This window comes from Nothobranchius furzeri, chromosome 7 (assembly GCF_043380555.1).
Source record: "Nothobranchius furzeri strain GRZ-AD chromosome 7, NfurGRZ-RIMD1, whole genome shotgun sequence".
In the NCBI taxonomy this organism is placed as follows: Eukaryota; Metazoa; Chordata; class Actinopteri; order Cyprinodontiformes; family Nothobranchiidae; genus Nothobranchius; species Nothobranchius furzeri.
Window position 1 is genome coordinate 42,707,811 of NC_091747.1, and position 23,380 is coordinate 42,731,190.

At 38.3% G+C, this 23,380-nt stretch overlaps 13 non-coding genes across 13 annotated transcripts; 10 read left to right on the forward strand and 3 right to left on the reverse strand.

Annotated features, from left to right (window-relative positions):
- The first annotated feature begins 3,068 nt into the window (after window positions 1-3,068).
- trnal-uaa (transfer RNA leucine (anticodon UAA)) lies at window positions 3,069-3,177 on the forward strand. The gene is made up of 2 exons: window positions 3,069-3,106; window positions 3,132-3,177. It is a non-coding gene; the product is annotated as a tRNA-Leu (tRNA).
- Window positions 3,178-8,638: 5,461 nt separating this feature from the next.
- trnal-caa (transfer RNA leucine (anticodon CAA)) lies at window positions 8,639-8,747 on the forward strand. Its single transcript has 2 exons — window positions 8,639-8,676; window positions 8,702-8,747. It is a non-coding gene; the product is annotated as a tRNA-Leu (tRNA).
- A 6,747-nt stretch (window positions 8,748-15,494) lies between these two features.
- On the forward strand, window positions 15,495-15,567 carry trnak-uuu (transfer RNA lysine (anticodon UUU)). The gene has a single exon. It is a non-coding gene; the product is annotated as a tRNA-Lys (tRNA).
- A 237-nt stretch (window positions 15,568-15,804) lies between these two features.
- trnak-cuu (transfer RNA lysine (anticodon CUU)) lies at window positions 15,805-15,877 on the reverse strand. Its single transcript has one exon. It is a non-coding gene; the product is annotated as a tRNA-Lys (tRNA).
- Window positions 15,878-16,258: 381 nt separating this feature from the next.
- Window positions 16,259-16,367, forward strand: trnal-caa (transfer RNA leucine (anticodon CAA)). Its single transcript has 2 exons — window positions 16,259-16,296; window positions 16,322-16,367. It is a non-coding gene; the product is annotated as a tRNA-Leu (tRNA).
- Window positions 16,368-16,831: 464 nt separating this feature from the next.
- Window positions 16,832-16,904, forward strand: trnak-uuu (transfer RNA lysine (anticodon UUU)). Its single transcript has one exon. It is a non-coding gene; the product is annotated as a tRNA-Lys (tRNA).
- A 1,217-nt stretch (window positions 16,905-18,121) lies between these two features.
- Window positions 18,122-18,194, forward strand: trnak-uuu (transfer RNA lysine (anticodon UUU)). The gene has a single exon. It is a non-coding gene; the product is annotated as a tRNA-Lys (tRNA).
- A 238-nt stretch (window positions 18,195-18,432) lies between these two features.
- Window positions 18,433-18,505, reverse strand: trnak-cuu (transfer RNA lysine (anticodon CUU)). The gene has a single exon. It is a non-coding gene; the product is annotated as a tRNA-Lys (tRNA).
- Window positions 18,506-18,886: 381 nt separating this feature from the next.
- On the forward strand, window positions 18,887-18,995 carry trnal-caa (transfer RNA leucine (anticodon CAA)). Its single transcript has 2 exons — window positions 18,887-18,924; window positions 18,950-18,995. It is a non-coding gene; the product is annotated as a tRNA-Leu (tRNA).
- A 501-nt stretch (window positions 18,996-19,496) lies between these two features.
- On the forward strand, window positions 19,497-19,569 carry trnak-uuu (transfer RNA lysine (anticodon UUU)). The gene has a single exon. It is a non-coding gene; the product is annotated as a tRNA-Lys (tRNA).
- A 693-nt stretch (window positions 19,570-20,262) lies between these two features.
- Window positions 20,263-20,371, forward strand: trnal-caa (transfer RNA leucine (anticodon CAA)). Its single transcript has 2 exons — window positions 20,263-20,300; window positions 20,326-20,371. It is a non-coding gene; the product is annotated as a tRNA-Leu (tRNA).
- A 1,173-nt stretch (window positions 20,372-21,544) lies between these two features.
- trnal-caa (transfer RNA leucine (anticodon CAA)) lies at window positions 21,545-21,653 on the forward strand. The gene is made up of 2 exons: window positions 21,545-21,582; window positions 21,608-21,653. It is a non-coding gene; the product is annotated as a tRNA-Leu (tRNA).
- Window positions 21,654-22,423: 770 nt separating this feature from the next.
- trnak-cuu (transfer RNA lysine (anticodon CUU)) lies at window positions 22,424-22,496 on the reverse strand. The gene has a single exon. It is a non-coding gene; the product is annotated as a tRNA-Lys (tRNA).
- Between the last annotated feature and the right edge of the window lie 884 nt (window positions 22,497-23,380).

The window sequence follows — 23,380 nt, forward strand, 5'->3', positions numbered from 1 at the left end:
CAAGTTTGAGAACGTGAGGTGACACTGTTTTGCCATACAGGGTTTGTTGCCCTTGTCCTTCAGATACAATAAATTACTGTAACTCAGTAACAGTAAAAGAGCTTTTGAAGTTGAACAACAATCTTCTAAAGATCCAAAGTGTTTTGGGAATGGGTAGAACTTGAATGAAAACAATTGCTTTTGATTGGGCAACTTCATTTCAGACATTTGACCAAACTTACAACTTATCGATTGTATTCATTATCACAGCCAGCAGTCTTACTTGGGATAAGTGGTTCTACAAGGTCAATGAAATAGCAAAGGACAACTTCAGAGGGTAGGTCACAATTCAACCTCTGCAACTTTATTATACCACTCCAATCTTCAGTCAAGATGGCTGAGCGGTCAAAGGCGCCAGACTCAAGCATTGCTTCCATTCCAATATGGGGATTCTCGTCTCCAGTAGGAGGCGTGGGTTCAAATTCCACTCTTGACACATTCATTAACTAGTAACAAAGATTTATGATTAATTTTATCTCAAGAATAAAGATCTCTGGACGCTATCAGGAGATATTTATTCAAAGATGGGTGGGTGTATCTTTGGTGTACAGATCTGCAGAAAGATATATGTTGGTCTTTTTCTAAATTTTTTAGAAAAGTGCTTTTCTGTTAACAATGTTGTTATCTAACATAAAAAAAACTTAAAAATAACTACTGTGCCACTCATTTGAAGATTTGTGCGCTTATGTGACAAACTTTTTTACAGTGTCATCAACGAATGAATGAATGAAAGAAAGAATCTATCTATCTATCTATCTATCTATCTATCTATCTATCTATCTATCTATCTATCTATCTATCTATCTATCTATCTATCTATCTATCTATCTATCTATCTATCTATCTATCTATCTATCTATCTATCTATCTATCATCTATCTATCTATCTGACTATTTTACTCTGTTTCTGTCTGTAATCATTTTGTAGCCTGACTAGCTCAGCCGCTAGAGCATGAGAATTTTAATCTCAGGGTCATGGGTTCAAGTCCCATGTTAGGCATAGATTCTAAAGGAAACATCTGTTTATTCATGTGTAATCTTTCTACTAGTTCTTTTGTGAGAAGAATTGCAGGTGCTGGCATAAGAATTTGGGACTTTATTTGCGTTTTTTCTTAGTGTTGTCTGAGCTTAAAACTTCCCCCAATCGATGGCAACAATTTCTGTTTTTCAAGCAAACACATTTTGATTCAGGGTAAACTGGTGACAATGCATGAAAATCATACTCTGTCAAAGGCCTAAGCGCCCATCGTGGGGCTTGAACCCACGACCCTGAGAATAAGAGTCTCATGCTCTACCGACTGAGCTAGTCGGGCATTTGAAAATCTTGACAAGTTTGACAACGTGAGGTGACACTGTTTTGCCATACAGGGTTTGTTGCACTGGTCCTTCAGATACAATAAATTACTGTAACTCAGTAACAATAAAAGAGCTTATGAAGTTGAACACCAATCTTCTAAAGATCCAAAGTGTTTTGGGAATGGGTAGAACTTGAATGAAAACAATTGCTTTTGATTGGGCAACTTCATTTCAGACATTTGACCAAACTTACAACTTAGCGATTGTATTCATTATCACAGCCAGCAGTCTTACTTGGGATAACTGGTTCTACAAGATCAAATAAATAGCAAAGGACAACTTCAGAGGGTAGGTCACAATTCAACCTCTGCAACTTTATTATACCACTCCAATCTTCAGTCAAGATGGCCGAGCGGTCAAAGACGCCAGACTCAAGCATTGCTTTCATTCCAATGTGGGGATTCTGATCTCCAGTAGGAGGCCTGGGTTCAAATCCCACTCCTGACACATTCATTGACTAGTAAGAAAGATTTATGATTAATTTTATCTCAAGAATAAAGATCTCTGGACGCTATCAGGAGCAATTTATTCAAAGTTGGGTGGGTGTATCTTTGGTGTACAGATCTGCAGAAAGACATATGTTGGTCTTTTTCTAAATTTTTTAGAAAAGTGCTTTTCTGTTAACAATGTTGTTATCTAACATAAAAAAACTTAAAAATAACTACTGTGCCACTCATTTGAAGATTTGTGCGCTTATGTGACAAACTTTTTTACAGTGTCATCAACCAACGAATGAATGAATGAAAGAATCTATCATCTATCTATCTATCTATCTATCTATCTATCTATCTATCTATCTATCTATCTATCTATCTATCTATCTATCTATCTATCTATCTATCTATCTATCTATCATCTATCTATCTATCTGACTGTTTTACTCTGTTTCTGTCTGTAATCATTTTGTAGCCTGACTAGCTCAGCCGGTAGAGCATGAGACTTTTAATCTCAGGGTCATGAGTTCAAGTCCCATGTTAGGCATAGATTCTAAAGGCAACATCTGTTTATTCATGTGTAATCTTTCTACTAGTTCTTTTGTGAGAAGAATTTCAGGTGCTGGCATAAGAATTTGGGACTTTATTTGCGTTTTTTCTTAGTGTTGTCTGATCTTAAAACTTCCCCCAATCGATGGCAACAATTTCTGTTTTTCAAGCAAACGCATTTTGAGTCAGGGTAAACTGGTGACACTGCATGAAAACATACTCTGTCAAAGGCCTAAGCGCCCAACGTGGGGCTTGAACCCACGACCCTGAGATTAAGAGTATCATGCTCTACCGACTGAGCTAGTCGGGCATTTGACAATCTTGACAAGTTTGACAACGTGAGGTGACACTGTTTTGCCATACAGGATTTGTTGCCCTGGTCCTTCAGATACAACAAATTACTGTAACTCAGTAACAATAAAATAGCTTTTGAAGTTGAACACCAATCTTCTAAAGATCCAAAGTGTTTTGGGAATGGGTAGAACTTGAATGAAAACAATTGCTTTGATTGGGCAACTTCATTTCAGACATTTGACCAAACTTACAACTTATCGATTGTATTCATTATCACAGCCAGCAGTCTTACTTGGGATAAGTGGTTCTACAAGGTCAATGAAATAGCAAAGGACAACTTCAGAGGGTAGGTAACAATTCAACCTCTGCAACTTTATTATACCACTCCAATCTTCTGTCAAGATGGCCGAGCGGTCAAAGGCGCCAGACTTAAGCATTGCTTCCATTCCATTGTGGGGATTCTGGGCTCCAGTAGGAGGCGTGGGTTCAAATCCCACTCTTGACACATTCATTAACTAGAAACAAAGGTGTATGATTAATTTTATCTCAAGAATAAAGATCTCTGGATGCTATCAAGAGCAATTTATTCAAAGATGGGTGTGTGTAACTTTGGTGTACAGATCTGCAGAAAGACATATGTTGGTCTTTTTCTAAATTTTTTAGAAAAGTGCTTTTCTGTTAACAATGTTGTTATCTAAAATAAAAAAACTTAAAAATAACTACTGTGCCACTCATTTGAAGATTTGTGCACTTATGTGACAAACTTTTTTACAGTGTCATCAACCAATGAATGAATGAATGAAAGAATCTATCTATCTATCTATCTATCTATCTATCTATCTATCTATCTACCTATCTATCTATCTATCTATCTATCATCTATCTATCTATCTATCTATCTATCTATCTATCTATCTATCTATCTATCTATCTATCTATCTATCTATCTATCTATCTATCTATCTATCTATCTATCTATCTATCTATCTATATCTATCTATCTATCATCTATCTATCTATCTGACCATTTTACTCTGTTTCTGTCTGTAATCATTTTGTAGCCTGACTAGCTCAGCCGGTAGAGCATGACACTTTTAATCTCAGGATCATGGTTCAAGTCCCATGTTAGGCATAGATTCTACAGGCAACATCTGTCTATTCATGTGTAATATTTCTACTAGTTCTTTTGAGAGAAGAATTGCAGGTGCTGGCATAAGAATTTGGGACTTAATTTGAGTTTTTTCTTAAGTGTTGTCTGAGCTTAAAACTTCCCCCAATCTATGGCAACAATTTCTGTTTTTCAAGCAAACGCATTTTGATTCAGGGTAAACTGGTGACACTGCATGAAAACATACTCTGTCAAAGGACTAAGCGCCCAACGTGGGGCTCGAACCCACGACCCTTAGATTAAGAGTCTCATGCTCTACCGACTGAGCTAGTAGGGCATTTGACAATCTTGACAAGTTTGACAACGTGAGGTGACACTGTTTTGCCATACAGGGTTTGTTGCCCTTGTCCTTCAGATACAATAAATTACTGTAACTCAGTAACAGTAAAAGAGCTTTTGAAGTTGAACACCAATCTTCTAAAGATCCAAAGTGTTTTGGGAATGGGTAGAACTTGAATGAAAACAATTGCTTTTGATTGGGCAACTTCATTTCAGACATTTGACCAAACTTACAACTTATCGATTGTATTCATTATCACAGCCAGCAGTCTTACTTGGGATAAGTGGTTCTACAAGGTCAATGAAATAGCAAAGGACAACTTCAGAGGGTAGGTCACAATTCAACCTCTGCAACTTTATTATACCACTCCAATCTTCAGTCAAGATGGCCGAGCGGTCAAAGGCGCCAGACTCAAGCATTGCTTCCATTCCAATATGGGGATTCTCGTCTCCAGTAGGAGGCGTGGGTTCAAATTCCACTCTTGACACATTCATTAACTAGTAACAAAGATTTATGATTAATTTTATCTCAAGAATAAAGATCTCTGGACGCTATCAGGAGATATTTATTCAAAGATGGGTGGGTGTATCTTTGGTGTACAGATCTGCAGAAAGATATATGTTGGTCTTTTTCTAAATTTTTTAGAAAAGTGCTTTTCTGTTAACAATGTTGTTATCTAACATAAAAAAAACTTAAAAATAACTACTGTGCCACTCATTTGAAGATTTGTGCGCTTATGTGACAAACTTTTTTACAGTGTCATCAACCAATGAATGAATGAAAGAAAGAATCTATCTATATATCATCTATCTATCTATCTTTCTATCTATCTATCTATCTATCTATCTATCTATCTATCTATCTATCATCTATCTATCTATCTATCTATCTATCTATCTATCTATCTATCTATCTATCTATCTATCTATCTATCTATCTATCTATCTATCTATCTATCTGACTATTTTACTCTGTTTCTGTCTGTTATCATTTTGTAGCCTGACTAGCTCAGCCGCTAGAGCATGAGAATTTTAATCTCAGGGTCATGGGTTCAAGTCCCATGTTAGGCATAGATTCTAAAGGCAACATCTGTTTATTCATGTGTAATCTTTCTACTAGTTCTTTTGTGAGAAGAATTGCAGGTGCTGGCATAAGAATTTGGGACTTTATTTGCGTTTTTTCTTAGTGTTGTCTGAGCTTAAAACTTCCCCCAATCGATGGCAACAATTTATGTTTTTCAAGCAAACACATTTTGATTCAGGGTAAACTGGTGACACTGCATGAAAATCATACTCTGTCAAAGGCCTAAGCGCCCATCGTGGGGCTTGAACCCACGACCCTGAGAATAAGAGTTTCATGCTCTACCGACTGAGCTAGTCGGGCATTTGAAAATCTTGACAAGTTTGACAACGTGAGGTGACACTGTTTTGCCATACAGGGTTTGTTGCCCTGGTCCTTCAGATACATTAAATTACTGTAACTCAGTAACAATAAAAGAGCTTATGAAGTTGAACACCAATCTTCTAAAGATGCAAAGTGTTTTGGGAATGGGTATAACTTGAATGAAAACAATTGCTTTTGATTGGGCAACTTCATTTCAGACATTTGACCAAACTTACAACTTAGCGATTGTATTCATTATCACAGCCAGCAGTCTTACTTGGGATAACTGGTTCTACAAGATCAAAGAAATAGCAAAGGACAACTTCAGAGGGTAGGTCACAATTCAACCTCTGCAACTTTATTATACCACTCCAATCTTCAGTCAAGATGGCCGAGCGGTCAAAGACGCCAGACTCAAGCATTGCTTTCATTCCAATGTGTGGATTCTGATCTCCAGTAGGAGGCCTGGGTTCAAATCCCACTCCTGACACATTCATTGACTAGTAAGAAAGATTTATGATTAATTTTATCTCAAGAATAAAGATCTCTGGACGCTATCAGGAGCAATTTATTCAAAGATGGGTGGGTGTATCTTTGGTGTACAGATCTGCAGAAAGACATATGTTGGTCTTTTTCTAAATTTTTTAGAAAAGTGCTTTTCTGTTAACAATGTTGTTATCTAACATAAAAAAACTTAAAAATAACTACTGTGCCACTCATTTGAAGATTTGTGCGCTTATGTGACAAACTTTTTTACAGTGTCATCAACCAATGAATGAATGAATGAAAGAATCTATCATCTATCTATCTATCTATCTATCTATCTATCTATCTATCTATCTATCTATCTATCTATCTATTTATCTATCTATCTATCTATCTATCTATCTATCTATCTATCATCTATCTATCTATCTGACTGTTTTACTCTGTTTCTGTCTGTAATCATTTTGTAGCCTGACTAGCTCAGCCGGTAGAGCATGAGACTTTTAATCTCAGGGTCATGAGTTCAAGTCCCATGTTAGGCATAGATTCTAAAGGCAACATCTGTTTATTCATGTGTAATCTTTCTACTAGTTCTTTTGTGAGAAGAATTGCAGGTGCTGGCATAAGAATTTGGGACTTTATTTGCGTTTTTTCTTAGTGTTGTCTGATCTTAAAACTTCCCCCAATCGATGGCAACAATTTCTGTTTTTCAAGCAAACGCATTTTGAGTCAGGGTAAACTGGTGACACTGCATGAAAACATACTCTGTCAAAGGCCTACGCGCCCAACGTGGGGCTTGAACCCACGACCCTGAGATTAAGAGTATCATGCTCTACCGACTGAGCTAGTCGGGCATTTGACAATCTTGACAAGTTTGACAACGTGAGGTGACACTGTTTTGCCATACAGGATTTGTTGCCCTGGTCCTTCAGATACAACAAATTACTGTAACTCAGTAACAATAAAATAGCTTTTGAAGTTGAACACCAATCTTCTAAAGATCCAAAGTGTTTTGGGAATGGGTATAACTTGAATGAAAACAATTGCTTTTGATTGGGCAACTTCATTTCAGACATTTGACCAAACTTACAACTTAGCGATTGTATTCATTATCACAGCCAGCAGTCTTACTTGGGATAACTGGTTCTACAAGATCAAAGAAATAGCAAAGGACAACTTCAGAGGGTAGGTCACAATTCAACCTCTGCAACTTTATTATACCACTCCAATCTTCAGTCAAGATGGCCGAGCGGTCAAAGACGCCAGACTCAAGCATTGCTTTCATTCCAATGTGGGGATTCTGATCTCCAGTAGGAGGCCTGGGTTCAAATCCCACTCCTGACACATTCATTGACTAGTAAGAAAGATTTATGATTAATTTTATCTCAAGAATAAAGATCTCTGGACGCTATCAGGAGCAATTTATTCAAAGATGGGTGGGTGTATCTTTGGTGTACAGATCTGCAGAAAGACATATGTTGGTCTTTTTCTAAATTTTTTAGAAAAGTGCTTTTCTGTTAACAATGTTGTTATCTAACATAAAAAAACTTAAAAATAACTACTGTGCCACTCATTTGAAGATTTGTGCGCTTATGTGACAAACTTTTTTACAGTGTCATCAACCAATGAATGAATGAATGAAAGAATCTATCATCTATCTATCTATCTATCTATCATCTCTCTATCTATCTATCTATCTATCTATCTATCTATCTATCTATCTATCTATCTATCTATCTATCTATCTATCTATCTATCTATCTATCTATCTATCTATCTATCTATCTATCTATCTATCTATCTATCTATCTATCTATCTATCTATCTATCATCTATCTATCTATCTGACTGTTTTACTCTGTTTCTGTCTGTAATCATTTTGTAGCCTGACTAGCTCAGCCGGTAGAGCATGAGACTTTTAATCTCAGGGTCATGAGTTCAAGTCCCATGTTAGGCATAGATTCTAAAGGCAACATCTGTTTATTCATGTGTAATCTTTCTACTAGTTCTTTTGTGAGAAGAATTGCAGGTGCTGGCATAAGAATTTGGGACTTTATTTGCGTTTTTTCTTAGTGTTGTCTGATCTTAAAACTTCCCCCAATCGATGGCAACAATTTCTGTTTTTCAAGCAAACGCATTTTGAGTCAGGGTAAACTGGTGACACTGCATGAAAACATACTCTGTCAAAGGCCTAAGCGCCCAACGTGGGGCTTGAACCCACGACCCTGAGATTAAGAGTATCATGCTCTACAGACTGAGCTAGTCGGGCATTTGACAATCTTGACAAGTTTGACAACGTGAGGTGACACTGTTTTGCCATACAGGATTTGTTGCCCTGGTCCTTCAGATACAACAAATTACTGTAACTCAGTAACAATAAAATAGCTTTTGAAGTTGAACACCAATCTTCTAAAGATCCAAAGTGTTTTGGGAATGGGTAGAACTTGAATGAAAACAATTGCTTTGATTGGGCAACTTCATTTCAGACATTTGACCAAACTTACAACTTATCGATTGTATTCATTATCACAGCCAGCAGTCTTACTTGGGATAAGTGGTTCTACAAGGTCAATGAAATAGCAAAGGACAACTTCAGAGGGTAGGTAACAATTCAACCTCTGCAACTTTATTATACCACTCCAATCTTCTGTCAAGATGGCCGAGCGGTCAAAGGAGCCAGACTCAAGCATTGCTTCCATTCCAATGTGGGGATTCTGGTCTCCAGTAGGAGGCGTGGGTTCAAATCCCACTCTTGACACATTCATTAACTAGAAACAAAGGTGTATGATTAATTTTATCTCAAGAATAAAGATCTCTGGATGCTATCAAGAGCAATTTATTCAAAGATGGGTGTGTGTAACTTTGGTGTACAGATCTGCAGAAAGACATATGTTGGTCTTTTTCTAAATTTTTTAGAAAAGTGCTTTTCTGTTAACAATGTTGTTATCTAAAATAAAAAAACTTAAAAATAACTACTGTGCCACTCATTTGAAGATTTGTGCACTTATGTGACAAACTTTTTTACAGTGTCATCAACCAATGAATGAATGAATGAAAGAATCTATCTATCTATCTATCTATCTATCTATCTATCTATCTATATCTATCTATCTATCATCTATCTATCTATCTGACCATTTTACTCTGTTTCTGTCTGTAATCATTTTGTAGCCTGACTAGCTCAGCCGGTAGAGCATGAGACTTTTAATCTCAGGATCATGGTTCAAGTCCCATGTTAGGCATCCAATCCAATCCAATCCAGTTTATTTATAAAGCACTTTACAAGACCCAGCACAGGAACAAAGTGCTGTACAGAAAGTACATTAAAACAATTGACTAGAAAGAAAACAGCAAAGATAAATAAAACACATGATACATAAAATTAAACTAGCCCTATATTAAAAATAAAAACTTGATAAAACTTGATAAATCCGCATTTGAATCACCTAAAACAGCTAAAATAAAATAAAAAATAGAAACCAACATCTCACAAGGTATTAAAAGCCAGGGTAAAGAGGTGTGTTTTCAGGAGTGCCTTAAAAGCAGATAAGGAACTGGCCTGTCTTATCTCTAAAGGAAGTTCGTTCCACAGTTTTGGGGCTGCAACAGCAAAAGCACGATCTCCTCTAAATTTACGCTCAGTCCTGGGTACAATCAGGAGCAGCTGATCAGCAGACCTGAGAGAGCGGGAGGGAGTGTAAGGCTGTATCAGATCAGAGAGATAAGAGGGGGCAAGGCCATGAAGACCTTTAAAAGCAAATAAAAGAATTTTAAAATGAATCCTAAAAGAAATGGGCAGCCAGTGAAGTGAAGCTAAAACAGGGGAAATGTGCTCAAACTTTCGAGTGCCAGTTAAAAGACGAGCTGCGGCATTTTGCACTCTCTGTAGCTGACTAATACATGATGCACTGACCCCAATGTAGAGTGCGTTACAGTAATCCAGCCGAGTGGTTACAAAGGCGTGGATCACTGTCTCAAAGTGCTGCCGTGAAAGAATTGGCTTTATTTTTGCCAGCTGCCTGAGGTGAAAGAAGCCAGATTTTACCACCGCCTTAATCTGATGTTCAAACTTCAGATCACAGTCCACTTTGACCCCCAAGTTGGTGACAGTTGGTTTAACAAACTGGGCCAAGGAATCTACAAACACATTGGGTGTCTCAGTAGGACTACCAAAAGTCATCACCTCAGTCTTTTTATCATTGAATTTTAAAAAATTCACAGACATCCAAGCCTTTATGTCGTCAAGACACTGTAGTAATGGCTGTATGAGGTTTCTGCCTTTTTTCTTTAGAGGGACATAGATCTGACAGTCGTCAGCATACAAGTGGAAGGCAATGCCATGCTTTCTCAATATAGAACCGAGAGGAAGAAGATACAAAGAGAAGAGGAGGGGGCCTAGAACTGAGCCCTGCGGGACACCACACAAGAGCGGAGCGGAGGACGACACATAGTCACCGAGACTGACACAAAAAGTTCGCCCCGCCAAATAGGACCTGAACCACTCCAGAGCTGTGCCGCTAATGCCCACCCAGTGCTCTAAACGAGAGAATAAAACAGCATGATCCACAGTATCAAAAGCAGCTGTCAAATCTAAAAGCACAAGAACAACACAGTCCCCAGCATCAGTAGCTAAGTATATGTCATTAAAAACTTTTAAAAGGGCTGATTCAGTGCTGTGAAAGGGTTTAAAACCAGATTGGAAAACCTCTAATACATTTTGCTTTTCCAGGAAGGCCAATATTTGGCTATGAACTACCTTTTCAAGAATTTTAGAAAGAAACGGTAGTTTGGAGATAGGCCTGTAATTCGCAAGATCCTGCGGATCAAGAGCAGGTTTTTTAATCAGGGGTTTGACTACTGCATGTTTAAAATCTTTAGGGACAACGCCTGACCTCAGACTATGGTTTACCAGCTCAAGAACCAGAGGACCAACTGTAGGTATCACCTCTTTTAAAAGTCGAGGAGGAACAGCATCATTTGGAGACCCTGCAGGCTTAAGATGACCAACAGTCTCCTGTAGAGATGACAGAGTCACAGGCTCAAACCTGTCAAAGACAGCAGAGCAGGAAACAACGACTGAGGGGTCATGAGCACAAGGACAGATTTGAGCCCTTGTGGAGGAGACCTTCTCAATAAAGAAGAGTAACAAATTTTCACATGCTTCTAATGAGGGCTCAATAGAGTCAGCATATGGTGCACTAAGAACAGAGTTAATAGTTTTGAATAACACACGCGGGTTGTGGCAGTTAGACAAAATAATGTCCGAAAAGTGTTTTCTTTTGGCCTCTTTCACAGTTCTTTGATATTGACGCCAACAGTCCTTCAGCATCTGAAATGACACCTGTAGTTTGTCCTTTTTCCATTTGCGTTCAGCTCGACGGCAGTCGCGTCTGACAGCTCGGGTCATTTCGTTCAGCCAGGGCTCACATTTGGTTTTAGGCCGCCTGGTTTTTAATGGAGCCACAGTGTCCAAAGCAGTCCGACAGGTGGAATAAAACCAAGAGCTCAGATCATCAGTCTGGCTGCATAAAAAATCCGGGATCTGACAAATCTGGCTAAAGACTGTTGAAAAGTGCTCAGCAGTGGAGGAGTTAAAAACACGTCTGCACTGAGCAACAGCGCGAGGTTTAACTGAGGCACATACAAGAGGAACTTCAAACAACACAGGGCTGTGGTCAGAAAACACAGCATCACAAATCTCTATGTTAAAACTAGGGAAGCCATGAGATAAAACAAGATCAAGTGTGTGTCCACGTTCATGTGTGGGACCTGCCACACATTGCACCAGATTAAACGAATCAATAAGGTTTAAAAAGCCCCTCGCCATGGGCATATCAGGGCAACACACGTGAATATTAAAATCCCCAACAATAAGAATACGATCATATTTTGGCATGAATTCAGCCAAAAAATCAGCAAAATCATCCAAAAAGTCCTTATTGTATTTAGGAGGCCGATAAACCACCGCACACAACACTGTGTGAGAGCAGCCCAGCTCAAACACAGACAGTTCAAAGCTGGTAAGCGACGGGGTTGGTAGCTGTTTACATCTAAAATGACTTTTAAAAATAGTGGCTATTCCTCCTCCTCGGCCCAACAAACGCGGGGCATTAAAATAGCAGCAATCGCCAGGTAGAAGATCTGAGAAGATGCTGCACTCACCGGCGCTCAGCCACGTCTCGCAGACACAGAGAAAATCCAGTCCTCGGGATGTAAAAAAATCCTTCAAAATAAATGTTTTATTCGCTAGCGACCTAGCATTTACCAGGCCAAACCTGGCAGTAAGCGGCGGGTCCCCGTCGCTAGCCGCCATAGAAGCCCGACACAGAGGCCGCAGGTTTTGCGGATTCACACCACGCCGGCGGGGACGAGGAGAGCAGGGTTTTCGAGGCTGGGACGTCCCATCCAGGCCGAAGACAGGTACCAGCCAGGCACAGACAGGATCCAACGATCGCCGAGAGAAGCAGATGTTTGGCACCGCTCCCTGTTTTCTAAATAAGGGCTTGTGAGAATAGCCTAAAGAAGCTTTCATCTTCACCAGGAAGCTGGCCCGGCGACCCCGGCGACGGCACTTATGCCGGGGTGGTGGATCTGGAACAGGGCACAGGTGAGCCGGGATCTCCGATATTAGCGGGGGCAGAGTTTTATGTCCAGCTTGGTTCCATTTTGCCCAGCTTTTGACAGAAGGTCGGAGATCCAGTAGGGTTAGGCGATCATATACCAAGAGAGAGTTGGCATTTCCTACAATAGTCAATAAAATAAAAACAACCAAACAAAACACTGGTAGTGACAGACGGCAAGCCATGCACACCGGCGCCATCTTACCCAGTATTGCAGGCATAGATTCTACAGGCAACATCTGTCTATTCATGTGTAATATTTCTACTAGTTCTTTTGAGAGAAGAATTGCAGGTGCTGGCATAAGAATTTGGGACTTAATTTGAGTTTTTTCTTAAGTGTTGTCTGAGCTTAAAACTTCCCCCATCTATGGCAACAATTTCTGTTTTTCAAGCAAACGCATTTTGATTCAGGGTAAACTGGTGACACTGCATGAAAACATACTCTGTCAAAGGACTAAGCGCCCAACGTGGGGCTCGAACCCACGACCCTTAGATTAAGAGTCTCATGCTCTACCGACTGAGCTAGTAGGGCATTTGACAATCTTGACAAGTTTGACAACGTGAGGTGACACTGTTTTGCCATACAGGGTTTGTTGCCCTGGTCCTTCAGATACAATAAATTACTGTAACTCAGTAACAATAAAAGAGCTTATGAAGTTGAACACCAATCTTCTAAAGATCCAAAGTGTTTTGGGAATGGGTAGAACTTGAATGAAAACAATTGCTTTTGATTGGGCAACTTCATTTCAGACATTTGACCAAACTTACAACTTAGCGATTGTATTCATTATCACAGCCAGCAGTCTTACTTGGGATAACTGGTTCTACAAGATCAAAGAAATAGCAAAGGACAACTTCAGAGGGTAGGTCACAATTCAACCTCTGCAACTTTATTATACCACTCCAATCTTCAGTCAAGATGGCCGAGCGGTCAAAGACGCCAGACTCAAGCATTGCTTTCATTCCAATGTGGGGATTCTGATCTCCAGTAGGAGGCCTGGGTTCAAATCCCACTCCTGACACATTCATTGACTAGTAAGAAAGATTTATGATTAATTTTATCTCAAGAATAAAGATCTCTGGACGCTATCAGGAGCAATTTATTCAAAGATCGGTGGGTGTATCTTTGGTGTACAGATCTGCAGAAAGACATATGTTGGTCTTTTTCTAAATTTTTTAGAAAAGTGCTTTTCTGTTAACAATGTTGTTATCTAACATAAAAAAACTTAAAAATAACTACTGTGCCACTCATTTGAAGATTTGTGCGCTTATGTGACAAACTTTTTTACAGTGTCATCAGCCAATGAATGAATGAATGAAAGAATCTATCTATCTATCTATCTATCTATCTATCTATCTATCTATCTATCTATCTATCTATCTATCTATCTATCTATCTATCTATCTATCATATATCTATCTATCTATCTATCTATCTATCTATCTATCTATCTATCTATCTATCTATCTATCATCTATCTATCTATCTGACTGTTTTACTCTGTTTCTGTCTGTAATCATTTTGTAGCCTGACTAGCTCAGCCGGTAGAGCATGAGACTTTTATTCTCAGGGTCATGAGTTCAAGTCCCATGTTAGGCATAGATTCTAAAGGCAACATCTGTTTATTCATGTGTAATCTTTCTACTAGTTCTTTTGTGAGAAGAATTGCAGGTGCTGGCATAAGAATTTGGGACTTTATTTGCGTTTTTTCTTAGTGTTGTCTGATCTTAAAACTTCCCCCAATCGATGGCAACAATTTCTGTTATTCAAGCAAACGCATTTTGAGTCAGGGTAAACTGGTGACACTGCATGAAAACATACTCTGTCAAAGGCCTAAGCGCCCAACGTGGGGCTTGAACCCACGACCCTGAGATTAAGAGTATCATGCTCTACCGACTGAGCTAGTCGGGCATTTGACAATCTTGACAAGTTTGACAACGTGAGGTGACACTGTTTTGCCATACAGGGTTTGTTGCCCTGGTCCTTCAGATACAATAAATTACTGTAACTCAGTAACAATAAAAGAGCTTATGAAGTTGAACACCAATCTTCTAAAGATCCAAAGTGTTTTGGGAATGGGTAGAACTTGAATGAAAAAAATTGCTTTTGATTGGGCAACTTCATTTCAGACATTTGACCAAACTTACAACTTAGCGATTGTATTCATTATCACAGCCAGCAGTCTTACTTGGGATAAGTGGTTCTACAAGGTAAATGAAATAGCAAAGGACAACTTCAGAGGGTAGGGCACAATTCAACCTCTTCAACTTTATTATACCACTCCAATCTTCAGTAAAGATGGCCGAGCGGTCAAAGAAGACAGACTCAATCATTGCTTCCATTCCAATATGGGGATTCTGGTCTCCAGTAGGAGGCGTGGGTTCAAATCCCACTCTTGACACATTCATTAACTAGTAACAAAGGTTTATGATTAATTTTATCTCAAGAATAAAGATCTCTGGACGCTATCAGGAGCAATTTATTCAAAGATGGGTGGGTGTGTCTTTGGTGTACAGATCTGCAGAAAGACATATGTTGGTCTTTTTCTAATTTTTGTAGAAAAGTGCTTTTCTGTTAACAATGTTGTTATCTAAAATAAAAAAAACTTAAAAATAACTACTGTGCCACTCATTTGAAGATTTGTGCGCTTATCTGACTAACTTTTTTACAGTGTCATCAGCCAATGAATGAATGAAAGAAAGAATCTATCTATCTATCTATCTATCTATCTATCTATCTATCTATCTATCTATCTATCTATCTATCTATCTATCTATCTATCTATCTATCTATCTATCTATCTATCTATCTATCTTTCTATCTATCTATCATCTATCTATCTATCTGACTATTTTACTCTGTTTCTGTCTGTAATCATTTTGTAGCCTGACTAGCTCAGCCGGTAGAGCATGAGACTTTTAATCTCAGGATCATGGGTTCAAGTCCCATGTTAGGCATAGATTCTAAAGGCAACATCTGTTTATTCATGTGTAATCTTTCTACTAGTTCTTTTGTGAGAAGAATTGCAGGTGCTGGCATAAGAATTTGGGACTTTATTTGAGTTTTTCTTAGTGTTGTCTGAGCTTAAAACTTCCCCAATCCATGGCAACAATTTCTGTTTTTCAAGCAAACGCATTTTGATTCAGGGTAAACTGGTGACACTGCATGAAAAAATACTCTGTCAAAGGCCTAAGCGCCCAACGTGGGGCTCAAACCCACGACCCTGAGATTAAGAGTCTCATGCTCTACCGACTGAGCTAGTCGGGCATTTGACAATCTTGACAAGTTTGACAACGTGAGGTGACACTATTTTGCCATACAGGGTTTGTTGCCCTGGTCCTTCAGATACAACAAATTACTGTAACTCAGTAACAATAAAAGAGCTTATGAAGTTGAACACCAATCTTCTAAAGATCCAAAGTGTTTTGGGAATGGGTAGAACTTGAATGAAAACAATTGCTTTTGATTGGGCAACTTCATTTCAGACATTTGACCAAACTTACAACTTATCGATTGTATTCATTATCACAGCCAGCAGTCTTACTTGGGATAAGTGGTTCTACAAGGTCAATGAAATAGCAAAGGACAACTTCAGAGGGTAGGTCACAATTCAACCTCTGCAACTTTATTATACCACTCCACTCTTCAGTCAAGATGGCCGAGCGGTCAAAGGCGCCAGACTCAAGCATTGCTTCCATTCCAATATGGGGATTCTGGTCTCCAGTAGGAGGTGTGGGTTCAAAACCCACTCTTGACACATTCATTAACTAGAAACACAGGTTTATGATTAATTTTATCTCAAGAATAAAGATCTCTGGACACTATCAAGAGCAATTTATTCAAAGATGGATGGGTGTATCTTTGGTGTACAGATCTGCAGAAAGACAAATGTTGGTCTTTTTCTAAATTTTTTAGAAAAGTGCTTTTCTGTTAACAATGTTGTTATCTAAAATAAAAAAATTAAAAATAACTACTGTGCCACTGATTTGAAGATTTGTGCGCTTATGTGACAAACTTTTTTACAGTGTCATCAGCCAATGAATGAATGAAAGAAAGAATCTATATCTATCTATCTATCTATCTATCTATCTATCTATCTATCTATCTATCTATCTATCTATCTATCTATCTATCTATCTAACTATCTATCTATCTATCTATCTATCTATCTATCTATCTATCTGACTATTTTACTCTGTTTCTGTCTGTAATCATTTTGTAGCCTGACTAGCTCAGCCGGTAGAGCATGAGACTTTTAATCTCAGGATCATGGGTTCAAGTCCCATGTTGGGCATAGATTCTACAAGCAACATCTGTCTATTCATGTGTAATATTTCTTCTAGTTCTTTTGAGAGAAGAATTGCAGGTGCTGGCATAAGAATTTGGGACTTTATTTGAGTTTTTTCTTAAGTGTTGTCTGAGCTTAAAACTTCCCCCATCTATGGCAACAATTTCTGTTTTTCAAGCAAACGCATTTTGATTCAGGGTAAACTGGTGACACTGCATTAAAACATACTCTGTCAAAGGACTAAGAGCCCAACGTGGGGCTCAAACCCACGACCCTTAGATTAAGAGTTTTAAGCTCTACCGACTGAGCTAGTCAGGCATTTGACATTCTTGACAAGTTTGACAACGTGAGGTGACACTGTTTTGCCATACAGGGTTTGTTGCCCTGGTCCTTCAGATACAATAAATTACTGTAACTCAGTAACAATAAAAGAGCTTATGAAGTTGAACACCAATCTTCTAAAGATCCAAAGTGTTTTGGGAATGGGTAGAACTTGAATGAAAAAAATTGCTTTTGATTGGGCAACTTCATTTCAGACATTTGACCAAACTTACAACTTAGCGATTGTATTCATTATCACAGCCAGCAGTCTTACTTGGGATAACTGGTTCTACAAGGTCAATGAAACAGCAAAGGACAACTTCAGAGGGTAGGTCACAATTCAACCTCTGCAACTTTATTATACCACTCCAATCTTCAGTCAAGATGGCCGAGCGGTCAAAGACGCCAGACTCAAGCATTGCTTCCATTCCAATGTGGGGATTCTGGTCTCCAGTAGGAGGCGTGGGTTCAAATCCCACTCCTGACACATTCATTGACTAGTAACAAAGATTTATGATTAATTTTATCTCAAGAATAAAGATCTCTGGACGCTATCAGGAGCAATTTATTCAAATATGGGTGGGTGTATCTTTGGTGTACAGATCTGCAGAAAGACATATGTTGGTCTTTTTCTAAATTTTTTAGAAAAGTGCTTTTCTGTTAACAATGTTGTTATCTAACATAAAAAAACTTAAAAATAACTACTGTGCCACTCATTTGAAGATTTGTGCGCTTATGTGACAAACTTTTTTACAGTGTCATCAACCAATGAATGAATGAATGAAAGAATCTATCTATCTATCTATCTATCTATCTATCTATCTATCTATCTATCTATCTATCTATCTATCTATCTATCTATCTGACTATTTTACTCTGTTTCTGTCTGTAATCATTTTGTAGCCTGACTAGCTCAGCCGGTAGAGCATGAGACTTTTAATCTCAGGGTCATGGGTTCAAGTCCCATGTTAGGCATATATTCTAAAGGCAACATCTGGCTATTCATGTGTAATCTTTCTACTAGTTCTTTTGTGAGAAGAATTGCAGGTGCTTGCATAAGAATTTGGGACTTTATTTGAGTTTTTCTTAGTGTTGTCTGAGCTTAAAACTTCCCCCAATCTATGGCAACAATTTCTGATTTTCAAGCAAACGCATTTTGATTCAGGGTAAACTGGTGACACTGCATGAAAACATACTCTGTCAAAGGCCTAAGCGCCCAACGTGGGGCTCGAACCCACGACCCTGAGATTAAGAGTCTCATGCTCTACCGACTGAGCTAGTCGGGCATTTGACAATCTTGACAAGTTTGACAACGTGAGGTGACACTGTTTTGCCATACAGGGTTTGTTGCCCTGGTCCTTCAGATACAACAAATTACTGTAACTCAGTAACAATAAAAGAGCTTATGAAGTTGAACACCAATCTTCTAAAGATCCAAAGTGTTTTGGGAATGGGTAGAACTTGAATGAAAACAATTGCTTTTGATTGGGCAACTTCATTTCAGACATTTGACCAAACTTACAACTTATCGATTGTATTCATTATCACAGCCAGCAGTCTTACTTGGGATAAGTGGTTCTACAAGGTCAATGAAATAGCAAAGGACAACTTCAGAGGGTAGGTCACAATTCAACCTCTGCAACTTTATTATACCACTCCAATCTTCAGTCAAGATGGCCGAGCGGTCAAAGGCGCCAGACTCAAGCATTGCTTCCATTCCAATATGGGGATTCTGGTCTCCAGTAGGAGGCGTGGGTTCAAATCCCACTCTTGACACATTTATTAACTAGTAACAAAGGTTTATGATTAATTTTATCTCAAGAATAAAGATCTCTGGACGCTATCAGGAGCAATTTATTCAAAGATGGGTGGGTGTATCTTTGGTGTGCAGATCTGCAGAAAGACATATGTTGGTCTTTTTCTAATTGTTTTAGAAAAGTGCTTTTCTGTTAACAATGTTGCTATCTAACATAAAAAAACTTAAAAATAACTGCTGTGCCACTCATTTGAAGATTTGTGCGCTTATGTGACAAACATTTTTACAGTGTCATCAACCAATGAATGAATGAATGAAAGAATCTATCTATCTATCTATCTATCTATCTATCTATCTATCTATCTATCTATCTATCTATCCATCTATCTATCTATCATCTATCTATCTATCTATCTATCTATCTATCTATCTATCTATCTATCTATCTATCTATCTATCATCTATCTATATATCTATCTATCTGACTATTTTACTCTGTTTCTGTCTGTAATCATTTTGTAGCCTGACTAGCTCAGCCGGTAGAGCATGAGACTTTTAATCTCAGGGTCATGGGTTCAAGTCCCATGTTAGGCATTGATTCTACAGGCAACATCTGTCTATTCATGTGTAATCTTTCTACTAGTTCTTTTGTGAGAAGAATTGCAGGTGCTGGCATAAGAATTTGGGACTTTATTTGAGTTTTTTCTTAGTGTTGTCAGAGCTTAAAACTTCCCCCAATCTATGGCAACAATTTCTGTTTTTCAAATAAACGCATTTTGATTCAGGGTAAACTGGTGACACTGCATCAAAACATACTCTGTCAAATGACTAAGCGCCCAACGTAGGGCTCAAATCCATGACCCTTAGATTAAGAGTTTCATGCTCTACTGACTGAGCTAGTCAGGCATTTGACAATCTTGACAAGTTTGACAATGTGAGGTGACACTGTTTTGCCATACAGGGTTTGTTGCCCTGGTCCTTCAGATACAACAAATTACTGTAACTCAGTAACAATAAAAGAGCTTTTGAAGTTGAACACCAATCTTCTAAAGATCCAAAGTGTTTTGGGAATGGGTAGAACTTGAATGAAAACAATTGCTTTTGATTGGGCAACTTCATTTCAGACATTTGACCAAACTTACAACTTATCGATTGTATTCATTATCACAGCCAGCAGTCTTACTTGGGATAAGTGGATCTACAAGGTCAATGAAATAGCAAAGGACAACTTCAGAGGGTAGGTCACAATTCAACCTCTGCAACTGTATTATACCACACCAATCTTCAGTCAAGATGGCCGAGCGGTCAAAGGCGCCAGACTCAAGCATTGCTTCCATTCTAATATGGGGATTCTGGTCTCCAGTAGGAGATGTGGGTTCAAATCCCACTCTTGACACATTCATTAACTAGAAACAATGGTTTATGATTAATTTTATCTCAAGAATAAAGATCTCTGGACTCTATCAAGAGCAATTTATTCAAAGATGGGTGGGTGTATCTTTGGTGTGCAGATCTGCAGAAAGACATATGTTGGTCTTTTTCTAATTTTTTTAGAAAAGTGCTTTTCTGTTAACAATGTTGTTATCTAACATAAAAAAAACTTAAAAATAACTACTGTGCCACTCATTTGAAGATTTGTGCGCTTATGTGACAAACTTTTTTACAGTGTCATCAACCAATGAATGAATGAATGAAATAATCTATCTATCTATCTATCTATCTATCTATCTATCTATCTATCTATCTATCTATCTATCTATCTATCTGACTATTTTACTCTGTTTCTGTCTATAATCATTTTGTAGCCTGACTAGCTCAGCCGGTACAGCATGAGAATTTTAATCTCAGGGTCATGGGTTCAAGTCCCATGTTAGGCATAGATTCTAAAGGCAACATCTGTCTATTCATGTGTAATATTTCTACTAGTTCTTTTGTGAGAAGAATTGCAGGTGCTTGCATACGAATTTGGGACTTTATTTGAGTTTTTCTTAGTGTTGTCTGAGCTTAAAACTTCCCCCAATCCATGGCAACAATTTCTGTTTTTCAAGCAAACGCATTTTGATTCAGGGTAAACTGGTGACACTGCATGAAAACATACTCTGTCAAAGGCCTAAGCGCCCAACGTGGGGCTCAAACCCACGACCCTGAGATTAAGAGTCTCATGCTCTACAGACAGAGCTAGTCGGGCATTTGACAATCTTGGCAAGTTTGACAACGTGAGGTGACACTATTTTGCCATACAGGGTTTGTTGCCCTGGTCCTTCAGATACAACAAATTACTGTAACTCAGTAACAATAAAAGAGCTTATGAAGTTGAACACCAATCTTCTAAAGATCCAAAGTGTTTTGGGAATGGGTAGAACTTGAATGAAAACAATTGCTTTTGATTGGGCAACTTCATTTCAGACATTTGACCAAACTTACAACTTATCGATTGTATTCATTATCACAGCCAGCAGTCTTACTTGGGATAAGTGGTTCTACAAGGTCAATGAAATAGCAAAGGACAACTTCAGAGGGTAGGTCACAATTCAACCTCTGCAACTTTATTATACCACTCCAATCTTCGGTCAAGATGGCCGAGCGGTCAAAGGCGCCAGACTCAAGCATTGCTTCCATTCCAATATGGGGATTCTGGTATCCAGTAGGAGGCGTGGGTTCAAATCCCACTCTTGACACATTCATTAACTAGTAACAAAGGTTTATGATTAATTTTATCTCAAGAATAAAGATCTCTGGACGCTATGAGGAGCAATTTATTCAAAGATGGGTGGGTGTATCTTTGGTGTGCAGATCTGCAGAAAGACATATGTTGGTCTTTTTCTAATTTTTTTAGAAAAGTGCTTTTCTGTTAACAATGTTGTTATCTAACATAAAAAAACATAAAAATAACTACTGTGCCACTCATTTGAAGATTTGTGCGCTTATGTGACAAACTTTTTTACAGTGTCATCAACCAATGAATGAATGAATGAAAGAATCTATCTATCTATCTATCTATCTATCTATCTATCTATCTATCTATCTATCTATCTATCTATCTATCTATCTATCTATCTATCTATCTATCTATCTATCTGTCTTCTATCTATCTATCTGACTATTTTACTCTGTTTCTGTCTGTAATCATTTTGTAGGCTGACTAGCTCAGCCGCTAGAGCATGAGAATTTTAATCTCAGGGTCATGGGTTCAAGTTCCATGTTGGGCATAGATTCTAAAGGCAACATCTGTTTATTCATGTGTAATCTTTCTACTAGTTATTTTGTGAGAAGAATTGCAGGTGCTGGCATAAGAATTTGGGACTTTATTTGCGTTTTTTCTTAGTGTTGTCTGAGCTTAAAACTTCCCCCAATCGATGGCAACAATTTCTGTTTTTCAAGCAAACGCATTTTGATTCAGGGTAAACTGGTGACACTGCATGAAAACATACTCTGTCAAAGGCCTAAGCGCCCAACGTGGGGCTTGAACCCACGACCCTGAGATTAAGAGTCTCATGCTCTACCGACTGAGCTAGTCGGGCATTTGACAATGTTGACAAGTTTGACAACGTGAGGTGACACTGTTTTGCCATACAGGGTTTGTTGCCCTGGTCCTTCAGATACAATAAATTACTGTAACTCAGTAACAATAAAAGAGCTTATGAAGTTGAACACCAATCTTTCAAAGATCCAAAGTGTTTTGGTAATGGGTAGAACTTGAATGAAAACAATTGCTTTTGATTGGGCAACTTCATTTCAGACATTTGACCAAACTTACAACTTAGCGATTGTATTCATTATCACAGCCAGCAGTCTTACTTGGGATAACTGGTTCTACAAGGTCAATGAAACAGCAAAGGACAACTTCAGAGGGTAGGTCACAATTCAACCTCTGCAACTTTATTATACCACTCCACTCTTCAGTCAAGATGGCCGAGCGGTCAAAGACGCCAGACTCAAGCATTGCTTCCATTCCAATGTGGGGATTCTGGTCTCCAGTAGGAGGCGTGGGTTCAAATCCCACTCCTGTCACATTCATTGACTAGTAACAAAGATTTATGATTAATTTTATCTCAAGAATAAAGATCTCTGGACGCTATCAGGAGCAATTTATTCAAAGATGGGTGGGTGTATCTTTGGTGTACAGATCTGCAGAAAGACATATGTTGGTCTTTTTCTAAATTTTTTTAGAAAAGTGCTTTTCTGTTAACAATGTTGTTATCTAACATAAAAAAACTTAAAAATAACTACTGTGCCACTCATTTGAAGATTTGTGCGCTTATGTGACAAACTTTTTTACAGTGTCATCAACCAATGAATGAATGAAAGAATCTATCTATCTATCTATCTATCTATCTATCTATCTATCTATCTATCTATCTATCTATCTATCTATCTATCTATCTATCTATCTATCTATCTATCT